Raw genomic sequence first — 16,167 nt, 5'->3', positions numbered from 1 at the left:
TCACATTGGGGAATCAAGGGGAAGGGAAAACTACAACTTTTATTCACATCGTCCTTATCAACCAGACACCGCAATTGGTCTTTGTCCCATTGTCCATTGTTAATGAATTGACACACCTTTAAATTCAAATCGAGATCATTAACTTGATCGACAACATCAAGATTGGAGAGTGGGAAAGGAAAAACCCAATTATGGGTCCAGAAGTAAATACTATCTCCATTTCCCACAACCCACCTTAGCCTCATTCTAATAACATCTCTAGCTTTCAGAATACCTTTCCAGGCACATAAGTGGTTCTGTCTTATTTTGGTGTGAAGGAAATTCCCCTGCTTTAAGTATTTATTCTTAACAATTTGTACCTACAAATTCTGGTTATCAGTAAGAACTTTCCACCCAAGTTTTGCTAAACAAGCAGTATTAAAATGAACACTTTTCCTAATACCTAATCCCCCATTTTCCTTAGAGTTGCACACTTTAGTCCAAGCCACAAGGACAAGCTTGCAATCTTTACCCCATGGAAAATTCCAACTTTCCCTATCAATAGCATTTGTAACTTTCTCAGAACAGTTAAAACAAGACATAGTATGGTTGGGGACACCTAATAAATTAGCTTTTATAAGAGTTAGCCTTCCAGCTTTAGAAAAGGGTATTTGCCTTCCAACCAGAAAGTTTATTTTTAATCTTGATTATAAGCTCTTTTGCATTAACTTGATCCTTCCAGAAAATGATATTGTGAATGCCTAGGTACCTACCAATAGTGGTTTTATGTCGGATCACTAGAATATTAACAATATCATTCCTGGTATGGTTAAGCGTATTATTTGAAAAATAAAAAGAAGACTTATGAAAATTTATCTTTTGACCTAAGGCATGAGAGAAATTACCCAGCACCTTACCAATATTCTTGGCTGCAGTACTAGTGGTTTTGCAAAAATTAGACAATCATCTACAAACATCAAATTTGTAATTCTAAAACCTCGAGGTGCAGTCAACAAGCCAACATTACTTTTAGAAGATTCTCCAATTTTATGTAAATGTCTAATCAAGGATTCCATACAAAGGATAAAAATATAAGGAGATAGAAGGTCTCATTGCCTAATAGCTCTAGAAGGACAAAAATAACCATGAGACTTACCATTAATAAGGATAGAGAAGGACGTCGAAGTAATACACTCCATGATAAGCTTGATCCAGTGATCATTAAAACCAAATTTAGCAGGCATAGCTTTAATATAATTACAACTGAGGAAATCATAGGCCTTTTCAAGGTCTAGTTTAATAGCCATTGCACCATTTTTACCTTTAAAAGAGGAAAACACTTCATGAGCAATAAAGATGTTATCCTGAATGGATTTTCCTGAGCAAAAGCTCCCTGGTTCTTGGAAATGCACCTATTTAATAAAGGCTGAATTCTACTCACCAATGTTTTAGTAATAATTTTGAATGTGACATTACATAGGCTAATCTGTCTAAAGCTATAAACCACCTCAGGGTTCTCCACTTTAGGGATAAGAGCAATATTAGTATGACTAATCAGTCTAAGACTTGAACCATTGTCAAAATAGTCCCTAACTAAATTAACTACTGAGGGACCAACAAGATCCCAGTAGTTTTGATAAAAAGAAGCATGAATTTCATCCGGTCTTGGTGCTTTCAAAGCACCAATGCTTTTAACAACATCAGCCACCTCAGTTTCAATGATAAGGCTATTTAACCTGCCATTTTGCTCAGCACTTATACAAGGATCAATAATATCAACGAATCTATCAAGAACTCCTGGGGAAGGCATGTTAGAAGCTGAGAACCTATTTTTAAAATCATCCACAAATACTCTTTCCAAACCATCACCCTCCCACCACCAATTTCCTTGGTTATCTTTTATTTTATTAATTTCATTTCTTATTCTTCTTATTTGGCCACCGTTTGGAAATATTTAGTTTTCTTATCTCCAAGTTGTAACCAGTCAGTTCTAACTTTTTGGGCCCGAAAAAATTCCTCATTCTTTAACACTTCACTCAATTGGTTTTTTTTTTTTTTTTTTTTTTTTTTTTTTTTTTTTAATAATTTTTTTTATCTCTAGTTCTTTATCAAAGAGATTACTTGGATCATAAACATTCATAATCTCTTGCTAAACTTTATTCAGGTCTCACAGGAGACATTTCTTCTTTTCAAATAAATTCTCAAACACATATTTATTCCAATTTCTAACCAAAAACTTAAATGTCCCCAGATAACCCCTAATCTTATCACAAACACTGCCAGGAATGTTTTGTATCCAACTTTACTTACAATATTTTTAAAATCCGGGTGGGAGAACCATATAGCTTCAAACTTAAAGGTACTCACACCCAGATTGATGGCATTACTATAACTACTAGTCTCAAGTAAGATCGAGCTATGATCAGACCCATATATAGGATAGTTATGGAGCTTGGCATTAGGGAACGAGTTAAGCCAGCTCATATTAGCAATAGCCCTATCAAGTCTCTCGAAAATAATAGTACTATCCTATGACCACTGCACTAGGTATAAGGCACACCAGAGGTAGGAATAGAAATTTAATTTCCGCCATGTAGGAAGCTATTGAAATTTATCAAGTGATTATTGGCATTTCTGTCACCCCAACATTTTCAACTAGATTCGTAATATTATTAAAATCACCAAGAAGCATCCAAGGCTGGTTAAAGTTATTACTTGGAATTAGATTAATAATTTCATTCCACAATTGAGGTTGAAGATTCTTTTGGGGATAGGCATATACACATGTAAATAAGAAATGATTATCATAACTTTTTCCATGACTTCACAATGAATAAATCTGGAACTATGGGCAATCACATTTAGATTAATATTAAGATCATTCTAGCACAAACAAAGGCCTCTAGCCCTACCATCACCGATAGCAAAAAACATTTTAGAGAATTGCTGTTGACCCTAAAAATTACAAAGCCTACGTGGCGCACAGGCCGAGTAACTAATGAGCTAACTACGTCCTTTGGTTGATGCGAGGCGTGCCAACTCGTCGGCTGAGCCTGGCCGAGGAGTACAATTTGTTGATGTTGCATTGAGCGCGTTGCTGACTTCTTGATCTTGCGATTACGGTCAAGGAAGGAACAAGTCTCGGCCTTCGGATTCTCGAGCCTGAAGACAAGGCTGCTAGTTCTGTGAAGTTCATGAATGGTTGGCACCGGATTCAGTCACAATGATTATATTCGTGAGAGTATAAGCACATCGAATCGACACCAGACTATATGGACACAAGTACTCAAAGGAGATGTATGTCTTGATGGTAAATGTGGTTCGACCGTCAGAATGCTGAACTCTGAAACTCACTAGTGATTATCCAATCATAAAATCACTCGGCGTTCAATGTGCCAAATGTCGTAACTCGTAACACCTTACTTCGCCGAGAAGGCTAATAAGATGACCTTTGCCAATAAGGATTTGGAAACCCTTCTCGACCGAGACTTGGATAGATAACGAGTCGGCCTCGACGCAGTGTTGTTTATCCAAACTGAAGATGCTCCTCGGTCGGCTGATTCTACGGCAACAATGTTGTTTATTCAAACCGAAGATGTTCGCCGGTTTCTTTCACAGCCAAACTAAAGATGTGTTGGCAGAAAAAGAAAATAAAAATTCTTAAGATGTTTGAGAGGTTTGCGCAAGGCAATTGTGTTTTGAATTGGAGGCCTTGAATGATGCACTCTGCTCTCTATTTATAGCAATAAATCCTCCTTAAGATCAAATTGAAACCACATACGGATTAGGACTTCTTATTCTATTCCAACTTTATCTCGACCAATCATACTCCTACTAGGACTTTGAACTCACCCCCCCTTTTGAGGCCATATTCATTGTTGGTCGAGAATCCATATTGCACTAGGCCCCCTTATCGTATTGGGATTTCTTTGACCCATCCGTTCATCCAAACTACTCTTTCTAGCAATAGGACGTGACCACCTTTGCTGAGCGGCCTAGGACCATCAGGCAGCTTATAGTATATTTGTAAAAGCTTTGGGCCGAACATAGACCTACACTCGGCCCAATAATATTATTTTGGGCCCAAACATTGCCCCCTCGCTTCTGAGGTCTTTGGCTCAGAATCCCCTAGCCAATTTTTGATCTTGAAGAAGCAAACCCTACAAGATAACTACGGGATAATGAAAAGCCTTACACATCCCATCTATCGATCGCATTTATGAAGCACGATTGCACGATTCGAATTCCCCTGTACGTCTTGCCGCATGTCAATCCCTTGGTTAACCTGGCAGCCCTTAATCATGACCCTTAGAAACATGCGCTAGCCGAAACATCTCTTCCACATTAATGCATTAAATCTGCCGCAACACGCAATCGTGCGCCCTCAAACCACAAAACCCTTGATTCTCTCCCCCAAGATTTCCTAGATATCCATAATGAGTAGTGATTTCCTGGTCGATTTCACCCCGAAATTTAAAAAATCAAATGCTTCAGAAAACCAAAAGCTTAACCTTCCTCTCGAAATGCCTATAAATACCTGAATCCCTTCTATTTGCATTTTACGCTTTCTGAAACCTTGAAACTCCTCTCCTCATTTCTACCTTCATTACCCCAGAAAACCCAGAAATCCTTCAAATTCTCCACAATGGTCTCCAACACCTTTATTTCTAAGCTCACTGATGAATGCAACAAATGCAAAGGCTTCATTGATCGGAGCGCCATCAAAACTCTGCGCTTCGAGAGTGATCTGAGCACCACTCATCAAATCCTGGGGCTAATCTTCAAGGATGCAATACCATCGTCCATCACCACACTCTTCAAGGCTCACTGCTTGACACCCTTGCTATAAGGGTTCGATTGGTCAAAATGGGACCTAACAAAACCCCAAGGAGCCTAGCCTACGACCAATGCCAATTGGGCAACCTGGGTCATTCGAATGGAAAATTTCTTCGGTCAAGAATAGAAGGCTTTTGGTATCTATGATTCCATTAGACTCTCGACCATGGAGCTGGTCATGGACAAGGAACTTCTTATGGCAAAACTAAGTCTCTGGTACTCGGCCACCCACACCATGATCTTTCCTTTTGGCCCTCTCGGCCCCACCATCCTCGACGTCTTAGCTATTCTTAGGACTTTTCCTTCTGGCATCCCGATAGATGCCACCCTCTTTGGATGCTAGTCGAATCTTGACCTCAAGGTGCTTTTCGACGAACAAGCCGTCGAGACGGTCAAGACTCTTCGAAAAAAGAGATTCAGAAGTTACACAAGAACTTCTTCATCTACAACATCCTCATCCTCCACTTCACTGGTCGAGGAGATGCGAGTCTACGGAAGGGAGAACACAAAGCCTTCCTATTTTACTGGTATAACAAATTTATTTGTTGTACCAAGTCAAACAAGTGCCTGGTCGAAAATATGTCAGTGGTCGAAGCCTTGACTAGTGGTCACAACCTGGCGCTCAGCTCAAGCATTCTTGCCAATTTTCTTCGTTGCCTGGCCGAGGTGACCATTGACAAAATTAACCCAAACCAGAATGGTCATCTCTGGGTCTTCCAACTCTGCCTACAGGTCTATTTCGCCACACTTCAACCAGAGATCTCTAACTTCCAACCCACTACCTCGCTCGGCCTTCAGTTGGCATCCTGGCCGGCGCCTCCTCACCAGGCCAAAGAAATCTTCAAATATCTTTTCGGCCTAGATGTCCTCTCTTTCTGCCAGAAAACATGGCCTAGGTCTCGTTTAGGTTTAAAACAAATTCCCTCTACTATGTTTCTTATAATTTTCTTCTTGTTTAAAATCCTTTCTTGTGCAGCCTTCATGGGAGGTCGAGCTTGACGCTCTTCTTCAGAGCACCACTGGCATAGCTAGTTTTTCTGCTGCTTCGGTCGAGCCTGCAGAAACCGTGGCCGAATCCCAAGCTTTTGTCAAGCTACAAGAACTTCTATCCCTTTCTGCCTCTTAGGTCTTTCAATGCAAGAGCCTCGACTTTGTAGGGAAGTGCCTCAACGACCTTGCAAACGGCGATTTCTTGAGTACTGAAAATGTCGCCTATTTGTCTGATCTTCTAGAGCAAACCCGACAACATTTATCACTTTTGAACAAGCTTTTCGAGTCGAGGATGACCTAAAGACGGCAAAGATTGCTCATGAAGCCAGCTGGTTAGAGGTTGAGGCTATAAAAGCGAAGAAGGCGCAACTGACCAATTTTGATCGCCAAGCTTTAACAACAAAGGTCGACTGTTGCTTCAGAACTCGAAAGGGATTTCAAGACGAATAAGGCTCGATTGACGAATTTCGCGGTTGGCATAAAGCAGATCCAGCAGCTTCAACTTAATAAGAAGACGAGGCAGGCCGAGATCATACTGAGCAAAGTAAAGTGGCTGGAGTTGAAGGCCGCTCTTGAAACCTTTCTCCCCTCGACCCCTTAGAATTTTAGGAGCCTTTTATATATTTAATACAATGATCTTTATTCTCGCATTTCCCATGTGACTGGATAATATTTCTTTAAAAATTTCCCATTGATTGGTAGTTTGTGAATTAAGTCAGTTTGATCTTCGAGATAGTAAGCCCCCTTGCCGAGGACTTTATGGACTACGAATGGCCCCTCCCAATTCAGTGACCATTTGCCGAATCTGGGGTCTTTAGTTCCCACGGGCAACACAGTTTGCCAAACCAACTCTCTTTCGCCGAACGTCTTTTGTTTGACTTGTTGATTATAAGCTCGCTCAGCGATATTCTTTTTCATAACTAATAAGTTATAAACGTCAAGCCAAATTTCTTCTAAATCTTCAAACTCTTGTCTCATGGCTTGGCTGTATTCAGCACTGAACAAACTACTTTGTTTGATTACTCGCAATGAATTTATACTTAGCTCGATTGGTAGCATAGCGTTGTGTCCGTAGGTTAAAGCGCATAGGGTTGTTCTGATGGCTGATCAGGGTGAGGTTCGATAAGCCCATAATGCTTCATTTAGCTTTAAATGCCACATACCAAGTCTTTCTCCTGCCATTTTTTCAAGAATGTCAATCAAAACCTTATTACTTGCTTTGGCCTGGCTATTCGCCTGTGGATAATATGACATAGATTGCTCAAGTCGAATATTTAGGTTTGCCGTGCACTCCTTAAACCTATCGGCTGTAAAGATTGTGCCGTTGTCAGTTATGATCATTTCTGGTACGCCGAATCTAGTCACAATATTTTCCTCTACGAAATTGCAAACTTTTTTGGTTGTCAACTCGGCGTATGATTTTGCTTCGACCCACTTAGTAAAGTAATCGGTTGCCACTAGTATCCACGCATGTTTTACTACTCTGAAAAACGACGTGATTTTGCCGATTATGTCCATTGCCCATCCTCTGAACGGCCATAGTTTGGTGACACTGTATGCATCCTCGTGCGTATTCAATACAATCCTTCAATATACTCGGCCAGAAGTAGCCATGTCGATGAAGTAAACAACACATTTTATGTTCGGATTAGTGAGCTCCACAAATCCCTTCGTGTATTTCAGCCATTGCTTGGGCTGCCTCCTGTGGGCTGAGGCATAACAACAACAAACCATCCTCACCATTTCGATATAACTCATTCTGGTATGACACGTAGTTTGTGGCATGTACTCTTGTCCTACGGTCGTGTTTGTCACTGGGGTTATCGAGATATCATATAATTGCCATTTTTCAATCATCTGGCAACGTCTCGACGACACATACATTTACAGGGTTTCCTCGCTCTAGCAATGATGGTAAAGACATCACTCATGTGTGTATCACTTGACTGCATTGGAAAACTTACTGATTAACCAAGGCTGGGTAAAATCACCGTTCAATGGATATTACCAGGCCTAACTCGTCTTCCGAGAGTTGTGCTCCAGAGGCTATTTGGGCAAGTTCGTCTGCGTTAGTGTTTCGAACATGCGAAATGTGCTCAAATGTAATTCTTTCAAACGACTCGGCTAAATAGGTGGCAACCATATGATAGGGCGCCAAAGTACAGCTCATGCAACGAAAAACGCCGTTTAGTTGGTTAATTACCAGTTCGAAATCACCAAAGACAAGGACACAGGCTGCTCTTAAGTCGTGGAAGATGTGAAGGCCGATGATGAGAGCTTCATATTCGACCTGATTATTCGTACAGCTGAAGTCTAACTTGAGAGAGAAATACCAACAGTAGTGGTCGGGAGATTAAATGACGATGCCAACACCAGCTGAGGTTGAGGTGCAAGAACCATCAAAACGCATCGTCTAGTAGTTGTCTCATGTTTTGACTAAACCTATGTTGACTTCGCTGCCCCCAAAACCATAAGGAGAGGGGTGTTGGGCCAAAAAATCGACTAGGGCTTGACTTTTTACGGCGTTTTGGGGTATGTACTGTAAACTAAACTCTGATAATGCCATTGTCCATTTTCCAATTTGGTTTTTTACGATAGGTCGGGTAAGCATGTAACAAATAATGCCTGTTTGGGCGATGACCTATGTAATTGATGGGAGTATGTAATGTCGAAGTTTTGACGCGACGAAAAACAAAGCCAAGCAAAGTTTCTTGACAGGTGAATAATTGATCCCAGGCGACTTCAGATTTCGGCTTAGATAAAAGATAACTTGTTCGCGCCCAGCATCGTTATCTTGCGCAAAGAGGCAACTGATGGACTCGTCGGCTGCTAAAATGTACAGTTTGAGAGGTTTACCACGGCAAGGCGGTACTAGTACTGGTGGCATGGTAAGGGAGACCTTAATTTGCGTGAAAGCCGCTTGATGTTCTTCTCACCACTCAAACCTTTCTGAGTCCTTAAGTTTCAAGAGCGTAGAGAATGCTTTCATTTTGCCTGCCAAATTAGCTATGAAACGGCGGAGAAAATTTATCTTCCCAAGTAACGATTGGAGTTGCTTCTTGGTCATCAAGGGTTGAGCATTAATGATTGCGTGGGCTTTATTTTCGTCGACCTTGATGCCACAATGGTGCACAAGAAAACCCAAGAAGTTACCAGCCAATACACCGAAGACGCATTTGGCCGGGTTCGTTTTTAGATTATGCTGGCGCATACAAATGAATGCTTGCTGAAGATCATCTAGATGCGTTTGGCGACACTTCGATTTTACTACCACATCGTCGATATATACTTCTATGACCGTATCGATCAAATCATGGAATATCGTATTCATAGCTCGTTGGTATGTGGCACCAACATTCTTGAGGCTGAATGGCATAACGACCCATTCGTATGTACCGAGTACTCCCAAGCAACGAAAGACGATTTTGTGAACATCAACTTCAGCGATAAAGATCTGGTTGTAGCCGGCATGGCCGTCGATAAAGGACAATATTTCATGATTGGTTACGGCATCAATTAACAAATCCGAGATCGGCATCGAGTATTCATCCTTGGGAATTGCCAGATTCAAATTATGGAAATCGATGCAGATGCATAGGGTTCCATTTTTCTTTAGCACTGAGATGATATTGGCCAACCACTCAACGTATCGAGTGGTCCGAATAAACCTGGCTTTTAAAAGTCGAACTAATTCCTCTTTTATGCCGAGTTGTACTTCGTTCGAGAATCGGCGAAGGGGTTGTCGGAAAGGCTTACAACCAGCTTTGATGCATAACTCATATTCGATAAGGTTTCAGTTAAGGCCCAGCATCTCATGATAATTCCACGCGAAATAATCTTTAAACTCGTTGAGTAATTTACTAAGTTCGACCTTTATGGAGTGAAGCAACAACGCGCTAATAAACAATGGTCAAGACTCATCGGCTGTGCCAACATTTATCTCTTCTAATGAGTCATTGACTTGGGGTTGACTGTCTTCGAGTTCTGCCGGTACGACCTGAACTTTGTCTAACGATAAAACTGGGCCATTATTTCCCTCGGCCAAAAATTCGATTAAGTTTATGCCCGATTATGGTTGCTTGGAAATAGCATACCAATGAGCCAGTAGACGTTTCATGGTGGATGAAACCGCAACCAGGCGCCTTTCTTGTTTGGCGACATCAATCATCTGTATTGGTAATTAAGTCTGCCAAACCGAGTCTTGCCGAATCCTGGTATATAGTCTCAGCACCTACCTCGATGGCTTGCTGGACTGAGATCCGAGTTGGCCGTTCGTCCTTATTAAAACCCTGTAGGGTAATGTAGCCGATGTGATCGTCATTATAGCGGGCCTGAATCATGTTGGTCTCAAATAGCTGATTATCGGCTGGATGGACTATCACCGATTTGTTGTCCCAAAAGATGAGAACTTGGTATATCGATGCAGGAATGCAACTCATTTGATGGATCCAGTCGTGGCCAAGCAATGCATTAAAGTCGGTCTTTGAGTCAATTATAAAGAATGCAGTCATGTGGTTGCGACCTGCAACACTTACTTATAACGGGAGCACTCATTTGGTTTAGAACTTGTCGTCGATGAAGCTACTCATTATTATTCCTGACGGTATGAGCTTGTCATTAGAACGGCATAATGCCTTCATGATGGAAATCGGCATGATGTTGACAGTGGCTCCATAATCGACAAACACCTTGGAAATGGGGTATCCTTCAATATGAGCCGTGATGTATAACAGCTTTAGATGTTAGAGATTAACAGAAGGAGAGCGGGGAAACAATTTGGCTAGGGCTGCTTTAAGTTTGTCGTCTTTACTGATTTCCCCATCCTCCTCGGTAGCGATGAAATCGACTTGTGTCGTTTCTTTGGCAACCACGTCCCCATCGAAAAAATTTGACTGGTGGGTGGGTGGTTGGTTGAAATTCAGCCGGCAGGACATGGACCATGCTGATTTCCATGTGCTCGAAGACCGAATAACCCATCGGGTCTTGGTTGTCATCTTCCAGGTTAGCGAGTGGTATCATTCTTTGGAATGTCCTCAACCAGATTATCTTTCGCCCCGTTATGTACCTGCTCTTGTGACGTGTTGACTGAACCTATTTCATTCTGGTTGTTGTCCTTGAACTTGTTTGTTGCCGAAGAGTGATTTTGTTCTTGTAGTGCTTTACGGGCTCGTTCTTTGTATGCGATTCAGGCATTCCTTGTGTCAAGGTATGCATCTAAACACGCCACAGGATCCTCCTCATTGGCCATAAGGCCGAAGAGAGACACGGCCGAGAAAACTTCGAAATGATATCTCAACTGCTGAAGGTCTTCGAGGGAAAAAGGTAGCTCGGCAGTGTCTATATCTATGTATGAGTCGACCTCAAAGCTGAGGACTCGAGCCTCACATATATGCTAGAACCTAGCTTTTATTGCTGGATTGGTGGTTTTCTGGATAATTTGTTCAGCATCAAGACAGGTTAGTGCTAGGTCGAGGGCTTTCTGAAATGCCTTGGGCAGTCCATACAAGTCATTGGCAGAATGTGTCTTATGAAATTCTCGCATGTACTCCAAAGATTCACCGAGAAATAGAGGGTGTAGATTTCACCGAATTTTTATTAACGGTTTTTGCGGTGGTAAAGGGGGAAGCTTGCTTTTGGCTTCTTGTCTGAAATGTTGAGCTTTCATCTCTCCAGGCCGAAGAAGGAGTTTGATGCGTTTTTCGAACTCTTCAATGGTGGTTTCAAAGTCGCGATTAACTTCCTTTTTCTCTTGAAATAATTCGGCCATAATGGTCGGGGTAGGTCGGTCGTTGCCGCTTCCCGCTGCCTTTTTTGGCTGCCACCGGGTACTCGAATTAGCTTATGCTTCCTGTCGTCAGGCCATGCAGTCTATCCGCTGGCGGCGACGTTTTTGAGACTTGGATAACGCCGTATACATACCAGTAGGAGAATTGTAACTATAGCAACGCTGGTCGCGTGGCTTAGGTGGCTTGAAGGTTTTTTGACCCACCGATGAACTCGCACTGCTGGAGTTACGCGAGTAATAATCCTCATTATAGAATGGCGCGTCAAAGTTAAGACATCGTTTGACTGGGGTTGGATCTTTTTTTGTATTTATGGGCCGAGTCTCTCGAAAACCTGTCGACGTTGGCCGGCACCGAGTTCCTTTAGAGGTTTTGCTGCGGTCATGGACGGTTGACATGAAGTTGGAGCCTGAGGTGTTCTTTGTTCAGGTTCGATTAGGACGACTTGTGTTTTACAGCGGCCGTACAAAACCATTGGTTCATCAGTTTCTTCGGAACTAGAACCTAAAATAGATTCGACTATGGCTGGTCTCGAAGACTCCGTGGGCGGTTCATTTGAAAATAAATCAATCTTGAGTCTCGGCTGAGAGCTCTGCTTACAGATATATTGTACTGGGACGAACTTCGCCTTCCCTTTCCCTTTGTTTTTAGGTAGATGAGTGTCCACCATGCCAATTGTCATTGAGGGAAAGGGATTGACATCAACCGCCATCTGTTTCTTGTGAAATTTTAACTTACCTTTATCAATCCAACTTTGAATCGCATCACGGAACACGACACAATTATTGGTGGTATGCTTGTTTGAATTATGATACTTGTTTTTCCTTTTAACTCTTCGGCCTTTAGGATGTTGTGTCTTGGCTGGAGTTTTATGATTTTTGCTAACAACAACTGGTCAAAAATTGCATCGGCCTTGGTGATATCGAAAGTGTAGACTTTCGATGTTTTAATCGTCTATTCAAAGGTCGAGCGGGTTTTGGCATCCTTGGAATTGATTTAAGCTAATGCCTTGCAAACATATGGTTTATCTATGACTATTTCAGCCGCGTCTACATTGGCGTATTGGGGATCCTCGCTTTCGGCCAATGCGTAACTAACTGTGGGATTCTTGTATATCGTTCCCCGGGATGGGGACTTTGAGATCTTTTCTTCTCGAAGCAAATAATCATACTACTCAACGTGCTGAGCCAATTCATACATATCTCGGATATTTGCCCCCAGGAATTTCTTTTTGTATTCCACATCCAGGTCGTTTAGAGCAATTCTAACGAATTCAAGTTCAGGGAGAGGTACTCGGCACCAATTTATGGCCGACTTGAACCTTGTCAAGTATTCCATTGGCGACTCGTATGAGGCTTGAGCCATCCTAGCTAATGATGAGCCTAACATTTCCATCCCCAGTTGATAGAATTGTTCATGGAATTTTTCGATCAATGCCTCCCAACTCTGGACGGAGTTAGGTGGGAGGTTGATGTACCAAGCAAATGCTGTATCGATTAGTGAGAAGTTGAATTGTCGTAGTTTATGGAAGTCGCTATTAACCGACTACATTGCGCAATGAACCGAGCTACATGTTCTAACGAAGATAAGGACGATTCTCCAGCGAAAAGATTGAAGTTTGGGATCTTGAAGCCTTTAGGATATTCGAATTTCTCCACATAAGTCGGGTACAGATGGATGAACTTTGGGAACTTTGGCCCCTTTTTTAAGGCTGAATCTATCATCCTTTGGACCTCGATCATATTGACGGTTGTTGTCTCCACTCCTTGGTCAGGCCCGTCTGTTTTACTGCTAAATCCCCCTATTTTTTCCAAGTCTAGTGGTTGGAGCCGAGCGGATCCTGTCTTAGCTTGTAGTAAAACATTCTTAAATGGAAGTTGTCAAGGTTGGCTGACGTGGCCATCTTTGAAGGCTTTACTGACCAATAGTTCAAGCAATCTAGTCTGCGTATCACTATTGTTTTTGAGTGCTTCGAGCAAATTGTTCATTTTCTAGTCAATTGACTGTTTGACTTGCCGAGATTTCTCATCAAGTCGTCTTCGAATAAACGACCTAGTTGGGGAATCAGAACATTCCCTACCATCTTCGTTGCAATCTTCCACTATTCATTCGATGAAAATGCTTGTAGTTTTTTTGTGAATTTCTGCATTGCGAGGCTGGCTATCGAGACAAAACTTCCTTTTCTTGGTGTGTCGCACTTGCAGCCTCGGGTGGCACAGTAATGAGGGGATTTTGCACCTGTGACAAATCTTGTCCAGGGCCCTGTACTGGCAGGTCGGTCGTTGATTTTCCCATGACTGTTTTCTTTTTAACTGACCTTGTCTCAATGGTCATGAACTCCGAAGGTTTTAGCACTATGTCCCACTAGGTGTGCCAAAATGTTGACCCTAAAAATTAGAAAGCTTACGTAGCGTGCATGCCAAGTATCTAATGAACTAACTACGTCCTTCAGTTGATGCAAAATGTGCCAACTCGTCGGCCGAGCCTAGCCGAGGAGTACAATTTGTTGATATTGCGTTGAGCGCGTTGCTGACTTCTTGATCTTGCGATTGCGATCGAGGAAGGAACAAGTCTCGGCCTTCGGATTCTCGAGCCTAAAGACAAGGCTACTAGTTCTGCGAAGTTCATGAATCTTTGACGCTGGATTTGGTCACAGTGATTATATTCGTGAGAATATAATCACGTCAAATTGACACCAGACTATATGGACACAAGTACTCAAATGAGACGTATGTCTTGATGGTAAATGTGGTTCGGTCATCAGAATGCCGAACTCTGAAACTCACTTATGAGTATCCAATCATAAAATCACTCGGCGTTCAATGTGTCGAATGTCGTAACTCGTAACACCTTACAACGCCGAGAAGGCTAATAAGATGACCTATGCCAATAAGGATTCGGAAACCCTTCTCGACCAAGACTTGGATAGATAACCAGTCGGCCGCGACGCAGTGCTGTTTATCCAAACTGAAGATGCTCCTCAGTCAGCTAATTCTACGGCAACAGTCCTGTTTAGCCAAACTGAAGATGTTCACCGGTTGCCTTCACAGTGCTGTTTATCCAAACTGAAGATGTGTTGGCAGAAAAAGAAAATAAAAATTCTCAAGATGTTTTGAGAGGTTTGCGCGGGGCAATTGTGTATTGAATTAGAGGCCTTGAATGATGCGCTATGCTCTCTATTTATAGCAACAAATCCTCCTTTAGATCAAATTGAAACCACATTCGAATTAGGACTTCTTATTTTATTCCAACTTTATCTCGACTAATCTTACTCCTACAAGGACTTTGAACTAACCCCCCCCCCCCCCTTTTTGAGGCCGTATTCATTGCCAGCCGAGAATCCATATTGCACTAGGCCCCCTTATCGTATTGGGATTTCTTTGATCCATCTGCTTATCCAAACTACTCCTTCTGGCAATAGGACTTGACCACCTTTACTAAATGGCCCAGGACCATCAGCAGCCCATAGTATATTTGGAAAAGCTTTGGGCCGAACATAGACCTACACTCGGCCCAATAATATTATTTTGGGCCCAAACAACTACTAGACATTAAAGCACCTAGACCACTATCTAGGCCACACTTTAGTTCAACAATACAAAAAACATCTAAAACATTTAAACAACAAAGAAAATTAAACTGATTGGAAAAATCAGGTCAGCCCCAGCCCCTACAGTTTCATAGCATCAACTTCATTAGTCAACATATTCCATATTGTAACTCAATCCCGCTCCTCCTTTAGCTTCACTTCTTATCATTTTCCTATTACCTTCAATCTGCACTTTTTCAATCTCACCATCTCCAGTTTTCGTAACCTCCTTAGCACTTTTCCCTTACTGCCACTCTCATTAGCTTGCTTCGCAACACCACTCTTCCCACTAGCAACCCTAGTATCAGAACCCCCATCAGCCATAGGGCAGCATTTAGATACAAGATTAGCACGAGACATTCATGTCCTATTACCCTTAACGACATTATCATAGCTTCAACCATCTCTGCGAGCTGAACCTCTTCCCCTATTTGCACTTTTAGGCCTCCTCACAAGCACCGGAGTACATCCCTCATCTTCCTTAAGATGTTCTTGAGTGTTATCACCTCGAGCATGGATATCTCCCTTAACGGAGCTAAATTCATCAAGTAAAGTGGGCTGAGGGAACAGTAGCATAACCCCATCATGCAAATCCTTCTTAGTCCCCTCACTAATTGGGAAATCAGCTGGATATATCAATGGCTCATCCTCAAAAATCCTATCAACTAGTACATAACCATCATTGTCATGATTCGTAGGGCAAGAATGTCTCTCAATGCGCTTTCTTCCACTGTAGAAATAGACTTCGAAGAGTTTTTCGTAAGTCAGCAATAGAGGACATTCTTCATCATCATTCACCACTAGAATCCTTTTAAGTGGCAGCCTTAGAACCACTTCGAGTAAAACTCTAATTAATAAACCATTGAGACTAGAGAGAATGGTCTCATCAGCTCTTATAAAACTATCCACATGTTGGGTAATTACTTCAAGAATCTCTGCATCATTTTATTGAACCAGCACCTTTGGAATCCTTAACCACACTCTAAAATT

This window comes from Pyrus communis, chromosome 16, assembly GCF_041283825.1.
Source record: "Pyrus communis isolate YQ-2024b chromosome 16, ASM4128382v1, whole genome shotgun sequence".
In the NCBI taxonomy this organism is placed as follows: domain Eukaryota; kingdom Viridiplantae; phylum Streptophyta; class Magnoliopsida; order Rosales; family Rosaceae; genus Pyrus; species Pyrus communis.
This window is presented reverse-complemented; position numbering follows the sequence as displayed.